At 42.4% G+C, this 19,569-nt stretch overlaps 1 long non-coding RNA gene across 1 annotated transcript; it reads right to left on the bottom strand.

The window, feature by feature from the left end:
• Positions 1–5,501: 5,501 nt before the first annotated feature.
• On the bottom strand, positions 5,502–12,297 carry LOC143693647 (uncharacterized). The gene is made up of 2 exons (XR_013181583.1): positions 12,033–12,297; positions 5,502–11,667 (listed from the first exon to the last, which is right to left on the bottom strand). It is a non-coding gene; the product is annotated as an uncharacterized LOC143693647 (long non-coding RNA).
• Positions 12,298–19,569: the final 7,272 nt, after the last annotated feature.

A 19,569-nucleotide genomic window follows, 5' to 3' on the forward strand; every position in this document is an offset into this window, starting at 1 on the left:
AAGCAGCCAAATTCCTTCTAACACTGAAGAAGGAAATATTTCTCTACATCTGATGTCTTTCACTTCTCCTGTTCTGAGTTATAAATATTCTGGTGCATGAGCTCAGATGAATAATGCTCATACTACAAATAACTAAAGCTAAGGATCTTTATATTTAGAGGTGAAGAATCATTTCTTTTGGAATGTAAATTGTGTTTTTTTCTTTTGTTTTGTTTAGCAGCTTTCAAATGTGAACAAAACCTTCTATGAAGAAATTAAGATTATGTGGTTGTGGTTTTAATTTCAAAACTTGAAACTCATTTATGGATTTATATCCAGTTTAAGTTTTCAGATAATGTTAATTTTAAAAAAAGGGGGGATGGGATGAACCCTGTAACTCTGAATTATGTCAGCAAAACCCTTCTAATTGATTATTCTGTTTTCCAGCAGACTCATCAGTTCTGGGGTTTCTTTTGTCTTCTGTGCAACTCCACCATTAAGAAACTTTTCTGATTGCACAGTTCAAATTCAGACAGGGAATCTGAGATTTTATTGTTCCCCTTTTGCTAGGCTGTGGTTAGTAGTGGCTTAAGCAATGTTTCATAACCCATTTGTATTCTAGTATCTATCTCCTCAAAAAAAACCAGACAAGTTTGACCCTTTCTTTCACAAAATAACTCCTCAATTCCTCTCTTCTTGGCAGAGCTGTACTGATTTAAACACAAGAATAAGAAATTAAGTAAACACAAGGAGGATCAGTTTTGAGTAACTGGACACTTGCAATGCAATGCAGACACCTCTTTGTTTTGAAAGTGCCAAAGTAAAAAGGTAGATTTTTGCTTTGTTCTCCCATAAAACAATTTCAAAAAGCAATGCTAAGAAAATTATGAGATGTATCAGCAAGAAATATCTCTGGCATATTGAGGGATTTATTCATTAGGGACAGTATGACACACAATTCCAGACTGATAAGATTATTGGTGCCGATCTTGCCCATGGCCATGTGCAGGACTGTCTTGTTACTGCAATTATTTAGCAGGGAGCCTTTTTCACCCGCCTTTTAAATTTTTCTCTGCTGAAACACTGCAGGCCAAAACCAGTCATTTTGTATTTGGCTGTTACCTGTTACCATTCCTTTCTTTTCCAGCTAGTGAGCGGCTTAACCCCTGTGGTGCCTTCTCTACTTTTTCCTCTGATGTTCACATTAAAATAAATAGTGTTTAACTTTCTGCACTTTTGAATGGGGACCGTGACTGTTGAAAAGCAAAAACTGTAACTATTTTAAAGAAGCTACTACACAATATGTAGATTTAACAAGATGCATATCACTTGTTTCAAAGTTCCTCATTTAAATGCCTTCAAAGATGCCTAGGCACCAACTTTCCCCAGTCACCAGCTCCAAAACCCAATAAGCAGCTCCTGTTAGTGTGTTGCACATCAGTGCTTCAGCAAAGTGAGAGGAGCAGTGCCTTTAAAAGAGAGGGTTACTGCAGCAGTAGGTCTGGCCCTTCAGTACAAAGCAGGAACAAAAACAAGTTCTATCAAACAAGTTCTATCAGGAGAAGGTTGGATGATGTTAATTATGAGCCTACACAAACACTTAAGACTATGCATGACTGTTAATACACAATGGACTGTCCACATCTTCAGCAGAAGGCTTGGACACAGATCAGGCATAGAAACTCACTTCTGGTTTCAGCTTGTGCAATCAGTTATTTCTTCATTTTAAGTCAATATAAACTGCCTCCAGCCTTTCTTAGGTTTGTCACCCCCTAAATAACTTTCTTTACCCTTCAAGCATTCCTCTAAAATACTATGGGGATGAGCATTGTAAAGGCTTTGAAAGAAATTCCATCAAGTCCAAAGACAGCTCCATGTGAAGTGCTGTGGGCAATACACTACCAACACATCCTGCCACACTACTGGTGGCAGCCTTGTCACCTGAGAGACCTGCTCCAGAGCTGCAGCCCAGCTTGCTGCCTGTGCTGTGTCCCCCCCTAAAATACAGGTTATGTGGTCTGAGAGAGAATGGTAAGCATGTAATTTAGGTCCAGATTTTGCTCCACAGCACTTGTGTTAAATATTCCAGGGAGTACATTTGCAACAGTAAATATCTCTGCAGTTATATTCAACCTGCACATCATGTACTTGCCAATTTAAGAAGTAGTATTTTCCAGTTCATTTATGTGAGCATGAAGAATGAGTTACATCAAACTACAGACAACACTGGTTCAGGAATAGGCATTAAATTTTCACACTTATGGATTAAAGCCAAAGTCACTTTTCTGTTTGAATGTATCAGCACTTTGTTCCTGTTACCACCTAAACCACCAGGTTCCAAATTTGACAGTTTTATCACAAAGAACTCCCCAGTCCCTCTGGCTGGGATGTGTTTTGTGGTTTTCACCATCATGTACCATAACTGTGTCTTCATTAACAAATGCCTTCAGCTCCTCACTCATTTTATTAAGATCTGGCTCCCACAAATACTTGGCATCTTCACAGCCTTGCTTGGCAATTGATGATTCAAACAGCCACATGAGACATGAACCTCCCTACATACTCTTCTGCTCTCAGTGGCTTTGTATCACCTCTCTGAGTGCCAGATCTCCAACCATCACACTTCCTCCCTGCCTCCACACCACCCAGCTTCTAACCCACTTGTTTTGGTTGAACAAGAAGACCCTACTATCCTTTAATTTATATTTAGCTGTTATATCCAAACCTGCTCAGAGCCTCTACTCATCTCCTGTTTTCCCCCAGTTCTATCATTTAGGATATTCAAGCAACAGCAGTATAGCCCTTCCCTGCAAAAATCTACTACTACTACTATTACTACTAGTACTACTACTCTCTCCAAAACCAGTTCTGTTGGAGACATCACAGCTAGACTGCATCTCCCAAACTCTGATACTCCAAGCACTCAAAAAATTCAGCTGCATGCCTTTCTCCCAAAATGTCCTTTATGTGTTTGTTCTTCTATATTTAACTTTTACTCCCTATTTGATGAAAATTTTTGTGCAATTAAAAACCCCTCCATCAGCTAGGTGGCAAATCCACTTCTGGGTTTCCTCATTATTGCAGTGGTTCACAGCACTAACCTTACTTACCTCCCAAATTCTATACAGCGTAAGTCATAAAAAGTTTCCCTATGCTTGTGAAAACATCCTTTAATACTTTCCTATTTTTCCCCATTTTTCTCAAGGGAATACAGTGCTATTTTGCTGCAAGTGCTCACTGCTCAAAAAACTCCCCAGGCTGGCAGCACTGACATCTTTGGCCAGTATCCCTCCTCCCCTGCATGCAACCACACTTTTTACCTGTGGTGTAACAAAATCTTATCCCAAAAAACCAGACATAATAATGTCTGCAGTGAAATACCTCTAGACTATGCAAAATCTATGTTCAAAAGATCCTTTCTGTATACCATGCACTTGAAACACTTCATAAACATCAGAATCTAAACCCTTACATTTTACATCCATATATATGTGTTTATATGCATATATTTAGATAATCATATATCATTCAACTTTTTCCACCCCAAAATAACAGTTTATGAAGCAGAATAAATAGCATCAATTTGGCAAAAGCATGATCCAACAGCAAGTTCTCTCACAAATGTTTTTTATTCTTAGTGCAGGGAAATAATTTCAGTCTGAAGACTTTAAAATCCATTTGTAGTTCAAAGTATTTTGTTAGGTTTCTTTTCACATTCAATAACTTTGAATGTGATGAAATGACAACATTTCTTTGGAAGCTTTACACAGCTCGCAGTACTTCTACTTACTGTCTCATACACTGAAACAGTGACTGTCACCAATATATCTGCCTTTGTACATCAGAAGTGAGCATAATAGAGTAATTTAAGTTGGAAAAGACCTTTAAGATCATCAAGTCCAGCGGTTTATCCAGCACTGCCAAGTCCACCACTAAACCATGTCCCCAAGCACCACATCTACACATGTTGGCAACTCTAGCACTTCCCTGGGCAGCCTATACCAATGCCTAACAGCACTTTTAATGAAGAATTTTTCCTAATATCAAATCTACACTTCCCCTGGCCCAAACTGAGGCCATTTCCTTTTGCCCTATCACTTGTCACTTGGGAGAGGAGACTGACCCCCACCTTGCTGCAGCCTCCTTTCTGTCAGAGAGAAAATGTGATTATACAAAACTCAGTATTTTGACATTATCCTTAAAACAAGATGCCAATTTAGCATAATTTAAACACAAAGATTTCAAAGCACGGAGAAAAATATTGACATGGACCTGCAATATAAGCTTTCCCTTTCACTAGCCTTGGTGCTGCTTACTGTACATGGCAAGTGGTGCATATAATGCTGAAGAAAATATCTCAACACTTAATGCTATGAGCATAGGCAGCTATGCTGCCCATGCCCTTTCTTCATTTATATCCAACCACTAAAAGTTGCCTTTACCTCTTCCCATTGTGTCTGCTTCATCCCAATTATGATTATATTTAACATCAAAATTTAAACGATATGGTTCACACAAGTGAACCAATCCAGAACTGAATATTTAACATTGAGCCAAGAAAATACAATGTGAGTAACGGAGTATTTTAAAGACAGAATTCAATTTTCATTGTATTTTTATTCTCGCTTCTTAACCAAACCCACATGGAATGCATTGTATTTAATGAAACTACAAGATTAATATTTCAACAAACCAGCCAGAACACAAGCCCACAACTAAGCATAAGTTGAAGAGTTTATTTTAAAATATTTTTGAAAAAGCCTTTTATGATAGAAGCACCCCCTGCAGGCTTGGGCCTGCTTTCTCTCTCTTTCAGGAGTAATCTCTCCTTGAACACTGAGCTTTATATCCATGCATTATTCCTTGCTTTTCAGTTCTGGTTTGGATTTGACTGGCTGAGAACACATGAGGGTGGAAACCAAAGCTGTTGTCATCCATTTATTTCCTTACAATGCTGTTGTCTGAAACTTTTACTGTGGAGGACTTGCGAGCCTTCCCTCCTTGTTTAGGACTCCACTAGTATTGATTCCTTACTGTGCAATGGTTAAGCACAGTTCCTCTTTCTTGGCAGCATGTCCTCTTTCTCTCTAGAGATAGTTAATTACAGTTTGCCAGCAATTGTTTATGAGTACTACAGGTCCTCATTGGGTTAGCTAACATATTTGAACTAATGAATTTATATTATACAAGCCATAAGAATCCAGAATGTGAAGTCCACTTTTATTTTCAAATTAATGCACAACAAAAATTTAAGTCCCATATTACTTAATTATAGTACTTTATCAACATAATGTTTCAGGTATTTATTAAAATACCTCAAAAGGCACAAACTCCTCTCACACAGGGTGAGTGCACATAAGGCTCACAAATCAGTTGGTTCAATGTAGAGTCCAGCAGTTTAACACCCAGAAAAGGACTCAACAAGTCATGGTCACATGGACATTAAACTTAACAGCAGAGCCTAAATCTTGCTCCTTTGGCAATTTCCACAGCCTCTTCCACCCACTACCCTCTGCCTTGCCCTCTCCCCAGGTGTAGCTACATCTCCTTCCTCCTCTGATCCCTCAAGCCATACCTACAGGAGAGTGCAGTATCTTACACAGCAGCAGCAAAGCAAATATTCCCCAGCATACTTGCTCTTCAAGGCAAGGACTACAAGAGTTTCACAACCAGTGTGAAATGCACCTTTTCTCCAAGCCTTGTTCTACACTACCAGCTTCCTGCCCTGATTGCTATGTGGGGGGGTTACAGTGATGCAACTCCCTGAAGACTAAACATGAGCAACCTTGAAAAGGAGTCAGGGCAGCCAAGCAGATATTCTTTTCTATTTGAAGCCTTCATATCTACCCAACATCTTCCACTGCAAGAAGTGCTCACCTTACCTACATTTCTGCCCTGGCTAGGTCCTTCCCTCTGAATGGAATTGTGGTTTGCCACACTTTCCCCCACCTCAGCACAGCTCCTTCTCCTCAGCAAAAGGGCAGGGAGCACATCTCACTGGCATTGATGCTATTTGGTAGAGAGCTGCTATCACACTAGGAATATTTGGTCAGTCTGTTAACATCACTGCACTGGGAAGGCCTTATGCAAAAGAAATCTCTGTGCTTCAGCTGCTTCCTCAGGCCCAACAATAACTTAAGAGCAAAACCACACTTTCAGGAGAGTAAGAGTCGCTAGGAAAATGAGAATCCCTCTGCATTAAACACATTTAATACTGTACTTGACTACTTATGTAAGTTAAAGCAAGAACATGCTTCTGATGGGATTCAGTTTTTACCACTCGAGCTAAGTTAACACTAGAGTCAAAGGTGATCACTATGTGCTTTACATTACATTTATTCAGATTAATATTGATCTTCTGTAACCCTTCTCCCCCTCTGCTTTATAAATGAAAGGATAATTCATGTGACAGTAAGTAGCAAGAAGAAACTGAGAACAGGGAGAACACAGAAGGAAAGGTAGAAGAGTTTTCTGCATATAGAGTGAGGAAAAGAATTATAGAACCACAGAATTGTTCAGGTTGGAAAGGAACTCCAGAGGTTATCTGGGCCAACCCCATGCTCAAGAAGGGTCAAGAGAGCAGGCTGCCCAGAACTGTAGCCAGACAGCTTTTGGATATCTTCACGTATGGAGACTTTGCAACTTCCCTGGTTAAGCTGTAAAAGTGCCTGGTTACCATCACCATGAAAAGGTACCTCCTGATGCCCAGACAGGCCTCCTGTGTTTCAGTTTGTGAAAGAAGACATTAAAGGATGGCAGCTGATTGCTGTACCTATGCACATTTTTACAAACCACAACCATCCTTTCTCTGCCTCTTCCAAGGAAGCAGCACCTGAAGGAACTGCTGCAGATTGTCACAATTTTGGGATGTCCTATTGGGAGCTGGAAGTCAGTACAGCAAAAGTGATAGCACTCACTGCAATTGAACTTACTTGCCTTCATGAATTTAGATAGCTCCAAGCCACCCAGGTGCCAAAATGCAGAGTATTAAACAGCTTCTGTTTGCCTAAATGGCTCTACCTGCACAACTTAAATATGCTACTGCCATTATTTTGAGTCTCCCATACTGTTAATGATGTTTCCAAAACCAGTGCTGCTGGATTTTACCATCCAAGTGGGTCAATACTCAGCATTGAGACTTACTTTTGTTAAAAAGAGAAATTCATCCTTTGACTACAGCTGGAGAACATTCATAAGAGCTCTGCAACAGATCAAGTATTGGTGCAAGAATGCAGTTTCTAAAACTTGAAAGGTAACAGCCATCAGACAGAGTAAGAACTGTCATTGAACAAACAGGCAGTATTGCCTCATGGCCCAACTGGACTCAAAATAAAGTGGCAATCATTCACCAATAGTCCCAGGCTGTTTCTTCACAAGGCCCAGGATTCTGTGTGCTCATTTCAGCAAGTCACTATATACATATATATAATTCAGCAAGTAATTCCTTTGAGTTGGCAATATGAAGCCGAGTTTCAGCTCCCTCACGCTGCAGTTAATTAGGGTGAGGTTTAAGCACACCACCTCTAATATTTTAAATACAGGCTCAACCACACCAAGCTATCTTCAGTAGTATTAGTACCAGCATTCCAAGAAATAAATCCTGGTCATAGTAAAGATTATTTGCAGAGTACAATCAGCACAATGGGCACCTGGCTCACTTCTACTTTGTCTGTTACACAATGTAAGAAAATAGCCGTTTGAATGGAATTTGTCAAATCTTTTTAACTTTTACTTCCCTCACAAAACAAAATTAAAAATACACCTTGGATTGCTCTGCAGTTCCAGTTTTCACTTCTAAGAATACACTTATTTATAGCCCAATGTCCTGTTTCTACCAGGACCAGGTTCACCTTCTCTGGCTCCAGCTGCAAGGCAAATCCTTGACCTCACAGTGCCATTAGCTCACCTCAAATACTGCAATTTTGCTTCCCATTCTGCAGCTGACAGATGCACGTGGCCTTGTGTTGGTAACTCAGGTATCCTGCAAAACATTTCTATCCTGCTGTCCCAAGATCATGGGAAAAGACCATCACTACCACCAGAAACAAAATAAACAAGACTCCAGGAGCTGCTGCTCTAGGTGGGCTTTCAGGACACTTCAGTTTATGTGGATCTGGAGAATTTTCCTGAATACAGCTGCCCAGGCAGCAGATAAACAAAAATATAAAATATACCAGAGTTTTTGGTAGTCAGCTCATAACTTCCAATACTTTATTTGTATTTAATTGAAATCTATGGTCTATTTATAAATTGTTTATCATACAGTTGCTACAAGTCAGTAAATCTAGTTCTATTTCTAATAAAACAGAACAACTTAGTTCCACGAAAATACACATGAAAGGCTTGTCTTTTTTATCTCTACTAACAGCAATTTTGGCACAAGTTAGATTTTTGCTTAAAACTTCAGCTCAAAATCCAGTCTCTGGAAGCTACTTGAGTAAGGACATTCCTCAACTCTATCAGGTCCCATGGCATCCTGAGACTAACCAGTTACAGGCTGTGCAGCTTGCCTTTACTCTATATTCCCTATGCTCTTAATTATTCTCCCATCACAAAAAAACCCCCACACTTGAACTTGCACACAGGGTCATCATTACTCCCAGCAGTGCAAGACATGCCAAAATCTTGGCACTTAAGGAGATCCCAACCTGGAAGAGAAAAGAAGGCATGAGATAGCACCTTTTATATTCTAAAATTCTAAGATGTCTCTTTTAAAATTCTGAATTCAAACTTCAGCACCTCTGTACAGATTTCAAGCACGTACATAGAGCTCAATCAATATATACAGGGAGTCTGGGCCATGCTCAGATTCATTCAGCTTCAACCTTCAGAGTACTTGACAGCAAACTCCTTTCCTGTTCTCCACTTTGCAGAACAATAAATAGGCTGGTATCATTTCCTTTGCCTCTGCCCCTTCAAATAACAGACTTGTACTATTTTGGAAATTCGTGTAATTTACTCAGCATGCTCATTTGCCACTCTTCCAATGAGGGAAGGACTGTAATTGGAACAGACACTCTGAAGTGTCAAAAAGCACTAAAAAATAATGCAGCAGTTCAGAGTATGTCTCCAGTGATGCACTAGAAGAGAAGCAGACAATGCCAAGCAGTCATTGGAAAATAATGTGTATGAATCCATTTACACAGTTTGGCATTCAGACTCTATATTAAATAGCATCACCAGTTATTTTTCTATTTCCTGCATCATCTTCATCAAACACTACTGTTAGTAGGTTAGCTAAAGCTTCATCTCCCATTCAAGGCCCCAAGCACTGCTACACACCTCAAGCTTGCCTCTAAAGTCTTACACAGCAAAGAAGTGAGAAAGTTCAAACACCAGGGTCTGTCAGATCACATACATTTCAGTGCAAGAATAAAGCACAAAATCAGAAGCGCTAAGCTCTTTTCTAGTCCTATCTGAAGGCCACATGATTTCCTGTATCAAAGCAGAAGTGTCACCAAAAGGTCACTATTCAAGTATTACTTGTAGGACAGGAGGTACAACATGCTGCAGACATGACAGACATGTGGCAAGGACAAGTGAGGGCTACCAAGAGGCCAAGAAATACTCATCTTACCTTCAGAACTGGTCAGCTTGACCACCAGGGAAGTAAAGCAGGCAAAAAAAATTGCTCCAGCTGTAATGTTTTAAAGAGAAGGCAGACAATTCTTCATTCCCACTGCAGCTTAGCTATCTGCATCACACCCAGTCCACTAGAAGAGGTTTCAGAAGCCTGCCCCACCTCCAACACCCCCGCCCATTCTGGGCTGAATTTATACTGCAATGAGCTGAGATTCAAACACATCACACTTACCCCAAAAGAGTAAGCCAGTGCTCCAGTCTGTGGGTTTCCAGTATATGGAGCTTTAACCACCCAATCTGAGCATCTAAGAAGCCTTTATAAAATCTACTGGGCCACTACCAATCCCCCCCTCCACCTCTCCAAAAGGCTATTTAGTACAAAAATTTGAAACTGCAATTTGCACTACATATCCTGCTAAGCAGGAACCACCCCTAAATTAAATACAGTGGGACTTCAGCCCTGACAGTACAAGGTGTTTCCCTATAACCACACTGATTAAACAGTTTGCAGGCACCAGACCTCCAAGTCCTTTTTAGCAGACGTCACACTGCACAACATAAAGCAGCAGGCAATTGGCCAAAAATGGTTAGCAAAAAGGATTCCTTAAACCTCCAGCATCCAAATATAGCCCTAGCTGGTCACATGGGCTGCCATACAGTTAAGTGCTCCTCACTTTACCTACCCTTTGATTAAACGTTTTGAGCTAAAAAGCATGTACTTAGTACAGCATTTCAGTTTCCAGCCCAATTCCATGAACCGTATAATCTTCCTGTACCTTCCACATTCAGACTGGCAGAAAGGAAAGGTTGATTCAGGTTTCTAGTGAGCCCAAGGGGGATGATTAGCTAGAAGAAGCTAACAGAATATGACACCTCTAACACATATGTGCACATACTTATATGTGCATGAATATATATATATATAAAAATATAAAAATAAAAGCAACATCTCTGCCATACAATGCAGCTGCTGTAAAATACTTCATTATTAACATATTCTACAGCACATACTGATCTTTAAATAAATTGTCATACCTTACTCTAGCAATATGTTTTTTCATATTACTCTTATTATGATGAAAGCAGACCAGCTGATTACAGCCACCTCACAAGAACTCCACAGCATAGTTTACACATCAAGAAACTCTGCAAAATTTCTGAAGAAAGGCAGGCCGGCTACTGTACCGTTGCCAGGTGTCAATTTGAACTGAAGAAAGTTGAGCTTGGCCCTTCTTTTCTCAGCCCTTAGAGCCACTATTCAAGTTAAGTATTGTGCAGGTGTCAAATAAGTTTATATTATAAAACCTTGCAACTGCACTAACAAATATAACTGTCACTTTTCCTTCCAAAGCCTTCCCCCCACTATCAGTGAGGATGAAGCCTTGCAGTACTCACTAGCAACAAACCTTGTGATCTTTGAGTATGCAGAGGCTTGAAGTTGTAGCTATTTCTCAACTGCAGCTGGAAGTCTGAGGTTCCTAAAGAGGAAAACAGCCCAGCACCAGAGGCAAGGCCTAAACCCTGAGTTAGCACACTTACTGCATTGTGTTACAGCAGGGCTTGGTGGCACAGATTTTTCCTAGAAGCATGGAGACTTTTATCAAACTCCAGTCCCCATTTAAGCTATCAGATTCTGTTACAGGCTTAGAAGAAAGCACAATGAGGCACAGCATCGAGCACATTCACATACCCACCACCGCCGGCTCAGCTGCACCACTTAGTTTCACATTTATGCCGGCAGCCAGGCCGGCCTGACTGCACTGAAATAACCCTCAGCACCTAGATGTTGCGCTATTTTTACCCTGGAAAAGAAAGAAAGGACACCCAACAAAACTTCAGAGCGGGAGGCCACGACAGCACAGACTTTATTCCGAGGCTGCAGCGCAGGTTTCGGCGCTCGGCAGCGCCCGGGCTCGCCATCCCCGCAGTGACGTGTCCACCTGAGGCTCCGGGGCCGCCGCCGCCGCCGGAGACAAAGTTCTGTAGTGCACTGACTGCTATCGTACCCAGAGTCGGAGTGTCACAGAACTTTGCTTCCGGAGGCTCCAGTCCTCCGCCGGTACCGGTACCGGCGCCGGGGCCGCCCGCCAGCACAAGTTTCCCTGCCTGGGAAGGGAAGGCGCACACGGTTAGAGGTGGGGAAGGGAGCCCCCTCCTCCTCCGCGGCTCGGCGGGAGACCCGCTGCCCGAGGAAGAGGGAGAAGGAGGCGAAGACTTTTTCCTTTTTTTCTTTTTTTAATAAATACCCAAAATGCATCCCCCCCACACACACACACCTCCCCCAACCCGGAGCTAACGGGCCGCCCTGCCAAAGCCGCGGCCGAGCAGCTGCCCGGAGCGCTGCCGCTGCAGCCACCGGGGGCCGCCGCCTGCCGCTGACAGCCCCGGCGCCGCGGCCCTGCGGGACCCCGGGCAGCGCCGGGCATCCCCCCGCGGCCCCGCAGCCCCCCGAGCGGCACCCCCCCGCCCACCAGCCGTTCCCCCGCCGACGAGCGCAACAGGTCCGGCCCGCCCGGTGCCGCCCGCAGTCCCCGCGGCGGCGGCGGCCCCGTCCGGTCCGGCCGCGTCCCGCCGGGCGGCGGTGGCGGCCGGTGTCGCCCGCCCGCCCGCGCCGCGCGCCCGCCGCTCCATCTTGACTTTTGCCGACGTGGAAATTTTGGGTTCGGGGACGAGCCGCGCTCTTATTGGCCGGCGGCGGGCGGGGTCGGAGGTCACGGCTGCTGTCGCCGCTCCGCGCCAAAGCCGCCTCGCAGGCGGCCCCGCCCCTGAGCCCGCCCCGCCCGCCGGGGGCGGTGCCGCCCGCGGGGCCCCGGTGGCCGCTGCGGCCGTGCCGGTGCGAGGGGCGGCGCGGAGCAGAGCGGAGGGGAGGGGGCGGTGGCGCCCGCAGGATCCTCGGCCCCGACTCGTCTCGGGCTGCCGCGGGACGGGGCCGGGGGTGCGGGGCGGGCTCAGGGGCTGCCGCGGGGGGCGGTGCCGCGGTGCCGGTTCTCGGTTCTCGGTGCGGGCCCCCTCCGCCGCCTGCGGCCCCGCAGCGGTACTGCCCCGTGCGGGTCCCGGCGCTGCCCGGCCCCGGCAGCCGCCCCCGTGCCGCAGCCCCGCGGGGAGCGCTCGGTGTCACCTCAGCGGCGGTGCTGCCCCCGAGCGCTGCGTGCCGCGGTACTCGGGCTCCGCGGGCACTCCGGGTGTCCTGGCTTCCCCCGAGAGAGCAGCCGGGGCTCTGCGGTGCTGCATGAGAGCAGGAGAATCCCCGGCTGTCTCCAGTTCCCGCTTGGCATTTGAAGGACTTTAGAAAGAATGTACAACTTTTACTGAAGAGCGTGTTCCTTCCCCCCAAAGGAATAGCTGAGGGCATCTGTTGTCGGAAAGTAATGTTTTGTGCTCTCTCTCGAAGGTTGTCAGGACTTCATTAGTTCTCTGTGGAGCTCATCGTTCACTAATAGTACAGAATTACCTAAACAAAGCTTTGAAAATAATTCCTGCCATTTTTTTTATCTCTTACATTGAATTAAATTAATATATTCGAATTAAAGTCACAGAACTTCAACTGGGTTTACTATCCAGCTTGTTCACTAGGCTCAGATGGAACTGCTAACACAGTAAGTTTGAAACAGTCATCCAGTGCTCCTCCAGCCATGGAAGCCTCGACAGTAAAAATGCTCTGTCTGTACTTGAGGCACTGGAGCAGTTCCAAGAGAGCCATTCAGGATATGAGCTGTGTGTGCATGCAAGTGTTCGTGGGAGGAGATGTGCCAGCCCTGTCCTGCAGCAGCATCACTTCACCGTGAACTCCAGTGTGTATGTGGTCCTTGTCATTGTGGGATCGCAGCAATACCTGTTAACCCAAACCTATGGCTGCTGTTTCAGTATCTGAAAGAGAAATAAACTGAAAAAACACTTTGAAATTAGATTTTGCCTCCTTTAGCTCCTTTGTCTGCAGAAACAGAAAGGGCAAGCCTTTCCTGAGCCTTTCTGTTGTGTTTAAGAAACATGTTCTTCCCTCCTTGTCTGCACGCTCTCTGTGCTGTTCAGACACCAGCCCTGTTCTGTCCTGCTGCAGCCTGCCGTGGGCAGTGGTGCTTCCCGCCTTCCTGTTGCCCCTCTGTCCCTGCTCCCTCCACATACACCCTCTCTGCTAGGCCATGGAGCAGGCCCCAGCCATGCCTTTGCTGCTCAGCTGTGTGAACGGGAATATTGATTTGACAGTGTGCATGCTCTGTAAAAAAAAATCAATATTTCAGTAGATTGAGCAGAGTGTGCGGCAGTGTAATGGAGCCCAGCCTGCTAATGTAATGTGCAGGGGTCCTCATTCAGAGATTGAGGTCAGTCAGAAAATGGAAATGTGTTTTCTTATTTTATTGTGTGCTTCAGGTATAATGTAGGTGTTTATGTTCTAGTGTTTAACTTACAGCACGCAGTTACTTTTAAGTCATATACAACAGAAGGTCACATATTGCAGGTGACATACACAAAAAAGCATGCCACAGATATACAATCAATTTTTTTAAAGCTCAGTAAATCCCCTCTTACCTTTATCCATCATATATCTATCAAAAAACGGTTGTGAGGGAAAATGCATAATTTTTGTTTCTGCAAATAAAAATAATGTTCTGTTGTTTGGTGCAAACTTGGCTTCTGATTATGCAATGAAACATGCAGTCCTTTAACAAACTACAGTATAGCGACATGTATCGAAGAGTATCATAAAACGGGCATAAGTGAAAAGAGCAAGGGAGGAGAAATACCCAATGTATGACACAAAACCAGAGTAAAAGCTCCCATTGATTTTAGTGGGCCTGGGATTTTAGCCAGAATGTTCTCCGTTATACATTTTCCACTTTTCAAACCATTGCATCATGCCTTAAAATGTAGCAAAAGTACTTCCTGAAATGACATGAGAAACCACGGCATTCTCAGCCTCAGAGTCAGGATTAGTGTAAGCTAACTATTGTTTCACAGCTCTGGGGACATTTGATACCATTTTATCTTTACTTAATAATTTTATCTGCTGGTTTTGTCAGAGGCTATTTCTTATCCACCAAAATCTCTCACTGCAGCAGTGAGCACAGATCTGTTCAACAGGCAGCAGAGTTTTATGTTTGTGCATGTTACAATGCTTTGTGCTGAATTTAGCACACATTTCAGGATGCTACGGGGGCCCTCGTGTTCAGTAAAAAACGCAAAGCTATTTATTCTTTCATCATCCACGTTCTTAATTGGAGACTGATTTGGCAGTCGTGGCCGGGGAGGCACGCAGGGCTGGAGCAGTAACATCCCTCAGTTACAGCTCTGCTTTAGGACATGACTCATGGAGAAAGCTTCCAAATGTAAAATAGTGCTACCTACGAATGCACACGACACCAGGGTGTCTCAGAAGCTGGTTGATATTCTTCAGTCACTGAACACAGATTTCTCATATATGTTTCACTGTTCTGAAGAAGTGTTTGTTTTAGTATTAACAGCTGCTGGAAACCTATGCATTCACCACTCTTAAAAACATACCTCAAGACATGCAATATGTCCTAAAATATTTTTGCTATAGTTTAAAAAATAATACTGTAATAACATAAAATGCAAAAATATATTAAACTCACTATGACAATAATATTTTACTTGATCCTAGAATGCTTTTCACAGTACAATTATGATAAACTGCAATGGAAGTATTATTCCAATTTAAATTAGAAGATAAATCTCATAGCTGAAGATTAAGAAATAATAATTAGTCTTGCACTTTACTTTAAGAGTCCATCTGTTTTGGCAGCATGATTCCAGCTAAGAAGATTCAAGGAGGTGGTTACTATGTGAGACAGACAAAAGTACATGATATAGGGGACCAATCTGTGACGTTCTGTAAAGTAAAGCTGAACAGTATTTCACAGAATGTTAGTTTAAAAGATGGGAGATTTCTAGGATATAACTTACTTTTATGAACTGAAGACTCTGCTTTTCAAGTGTTTTCGTCTGCCAGCTTTGTGAAAGAGTAAATTAGGGGTGGGGTTTGTGGTTTTTGTTTTGTTTTGGTTTGTTTGGTTGTTTGATTTTTTTTTTGTTTTGTTCTGTTTTTTTAATTTTGTTTTGTTTTGTTTTGTTTGATTTTGAAGAAATTAGTACATTATAAGAATTAATATTTAAATCTAATTGAACACTGAAGTTATGCTGGACAGAAAATTAATTTTCTCATTAGTTGGAGAACTTTTATGGTATTTATACAATAAGTACTCAGCCTAAAGTATCAATCAATATTATAGAATGTTTTAAAACAAATGCAAACAATTTATATTATGACAATTTGTACCATTACTTATTGATAGAAGAAAAATGATACATAGAAACTCAGTGCCATATAATTCTCATTCTTAGTTGGTTATTATCTGAGATTGCTCTTGATTAAATATGATTTGTGTTATATCTGTGTAATTCTGGTCTTCATTACTATAATAAATGTGCATTAAAACTGCATTATAATGTCCTAATTGTGAAATTGTCATTGAGTAAATTAAGGTTATGAGTGTTATAATGCAATATTTTACTGAATGTAAAATATTTCCTAGTGCTTAAATTTCCTTGCATATTGAAATAATAAAATTAATTGTTAAAGTTAATAAATAACGATAGATAGTCTAAGTCAGCAGTAAGTCAGAGAAGAATCCAGGTTTCCTGAATTCCTATTCTCTCCCTAAAGAATAGACAAAGTAGATACTCCTTTCTGAAATTGTAGAGATGCATGACTGATATAAATATAATTTTAATAGAACCTGAACATTACTAAAATAAGACAAGATCAAGTGTCAAATCAAAACTTGAAGATACAAGGACATAATGTAATGAACTTTCATTCGAGGCCAGTAGAAATCTTTCTATTGACTTTAATAAAAGTGTTATCAATTCATAATGTGCTGGCATCAAGAGTATGAATAGCTCCATTAGTTGAGTAGCTAAAGCTCATAACAGCTTATATGTTAGAAATGTGCAGAATCAAACCCTGGATGTCTCCTAAAAAACCTGCAAAGAGTCAGAAGGGCTCCATTTATAGAGTACGGATCCCAAATGGAGTGACTCTGTCATCCACATTTAAAAGAATTTATAAATGGATCTGCAAGGCAATCACTGTGGGGTTAGTGTAACACTATCTGCAAAACATTAGTGTTTTGGAAAACAATGGTCATTCCAAAATATGCTTTTGCTGAGCATTAAAATGAATTTAGAACCTTTCTAGAAAAAAAAGCGCCAAACAAGCATAAAAAGACAGAAGCCAGTAAGAATACTCCCTTTTACCCTGTTTGATGATGTTTAACTTTGCATAGCTGGCCCAGAAAGAGGTTAGCACGCTGAATAGGTGGGGTTTGAACCTCTCTTGCCCATTTCCTCCAGGGAATGCCTGAGCACTAAGCAGCCATCTACTTTGAGGAAAAGAATGGAAAGTTTTTCCTTCTCTCTTTTTTTTTTTTTTTCCTTCCAGAAATCCACTTCTGAATCTGAGAAGCTTTCTTGCTGGAACAAATATTTTCCACAGAAAGGTTCCATTTCATCAAGTCAGCATTTTTGCATACAACTAAACAGACTGTGGGAAAATTCCCACCGAGCTTTACTTTGCAGTCTTTCAGAAAACAATCATGCAAGGGAGAATTATAGGAATGGCATTTACAAAGGCATACACATATGATTCTCTGTTGAGTTCAAACACAGTGGCATGGCAATATCTAGGACAAAGACTTGAAGGCATTTAACCTTTCATTTTTAGAGCAGTAGAAATGTCTGATACAAGAAAATCGGCCAGAGATAAATAAACAACCGAATTCTGTACCATCCATTCACAAGCCGCCATTTATTCAGTTCATAAAAGCTGCACTGGGGATGTTTTCTGCTGGAGCTTGTCACCAGAGTCTGCAGGACCAGGACTGAGAAGGAGCAACCAAGAGGTTATTGACGTAACAGGCCCAAGTGTCTTGAGCAGTGTGTCCTAGAAATGGGAACCAAGGGTCATACAGCTCAAACTGGCCGACAGCTACTTGTCTAAGTACTCTCACTGAATCCAAACCTGCCCTAAAAAGGCACTTAACAATCGTCTGGCTGCAGCAATGTGAAAAGAAGGTAAATAACTGGAATAAGAGCTATGCAGGCAGGCTGGAGTCAAATGTTTCTCACAGAAATGGCTAGGATGATCATGAAGTTACCTACTTCTTCCATCTGCCCTACATTCCACTGGCAGTTCAGTACAAACCATTTGCTTTCACAGTGATGGAAAAGCACTTGCATGGGGTGTTCCTGTGGTGAAAGCTGTAAAGGCATGCACCATCACTGCCATTTCTCCTGCAGCCTCAGTGTTTGAGGGTTACATTTTCTTACAGAATCATAGAACATCCTGAGTTGGAAGGGACCCACAAAGATCATGGAGTCTAACTCCTGGTCCTGGACAGGACACCCCAGGAGTCACACCATTGGTCTGAGAGCATTGTCCAAATGCTTCTTGAACTTTGTCAGGCTGGGTTGACTGGCTGATGACCATTTCTGTGGGGACCCTGTTCCAGTGCCCAGCCACCCTCTGAAGAATCTTGTCCTAATATCCAACCTCAGGCTCCTCAAGCCTAGCAAATCTCAACTGGTGAGCAAGGCTGAGGAAAGGACTTCATATGGCAAAATTTAATTGATAAATGCTGGTAATGCAACTTGCAACTGCAGACTAATTGAGAGTGCAAAGAACATTAAAAAACATAACCCCATCCAGCCTGCACACACATTTTCTCTGGGTAAAAGTAATGTCATTTGCAGATACTAGTCTTGTAGGGAGGTTCTGTAAGCATTTGGGAAAAGACAACTATTCTTACATACTGAACAACCAAAGATAGAGGGTGGTGGAAAAAACATATGTGACAGTTGTGTTGTGCGACAGTTTTTCTTATCCTCCTCCATACCATTTGCCTGGCAAATCCCTTCTTTTTTTTTAGTTGTTCCTTAACTTTTAGGGTCTTGAGCACCTAGGAACAAGCATAAAAAATAATATCCAGTGAACATTAAAAATCATAATATCTCTACCACTTTTATTTCATTTCTGTTATCTACATCAAAGCATGAATTTGGGGAAGGTATGGTTATGCGGGATAAAGAAACAGAATGTTTAGCAGAAAGGCCCCTTTCCTCAGTCTCTTTAAACACATAAATCACAAATTCTCAAACCATCTTTTGACACAGAGGTATTTGATTAGGAAAAACCTGCTCTAATGGAAAGGTTTTTAGCTAGCTTGGGATGAAAGAGATGCTATGCTTCCTGCTGGATTCTGGAGCTGTGGGTCTTCCTGGGTCATACATTCCCAGCTCCCTTGGAGACTGTCGCAGTGCTGAACGCCCAGCAGCTTTGGTGTTCATCCAAGATGCAGCGTGACTGCTCCAGAAGGTACTCAGCTCCACGATCATGCTTGAGACATCAGCTCCTGTCTCTGAGGTAGCAGGCTGGGTATGATGAGTCGGAATCCCACTGAATGAAGCATCATACAACCATCCTTCAGAAGCCATCTGTACCTCCTCCAGAACACCGTGGCTTTTCATTAGCAGTCTTGGAAGAAGAAGTGCACTCATCGCACCTCCTGGGAAATTCTGAGGAATACAGTTCAGAAGTTCCCTCTTTCACTATTTCCTTATTCTAAAACAGGGAGAGTATCTTTGTTCTGTCCAGATCTTAAAGAGGTGAAATGAAATTTGGCACCTTAATCTCAAAACATTAACAATCACTTAGACTTTCACTTCTGCTCACACCTGATTTATGGCTCTCACCTTGCAGGACATATAATTCAAATTACCATCCACTTAGGTCCACAGGAAGAATATTCAGGCCAAACCATTACAGCAACCCATTACACTTCTGGCTTTTCTACACCACCAGGAAATGTCAGTGGATGCCAAACTTTTGCAACTGCAAACAAGGGGAAATGGATATTCATCTCTACCATTACTTTCGTAATTAGTTGTACAGGGAAAAAACAATCTTACCAGGAAATCCTCACAAGTCTGAAC

The sequence above is a fragment of the Agelaius phoeniceus genome, chromosome 1 (assembly GCF_051311805.1).
Source record: "Agelaius phoeniceus isolate bAgePho1 chromosome 1, bAgePho1.hap1, whole genome shotgun sequence".
Lineage (NCBI taxonomy): Eukaryota > Metazoa > Chordata > Aves > Passeriformes > Icteridae > Agelaius > Agelaius phoeniceus.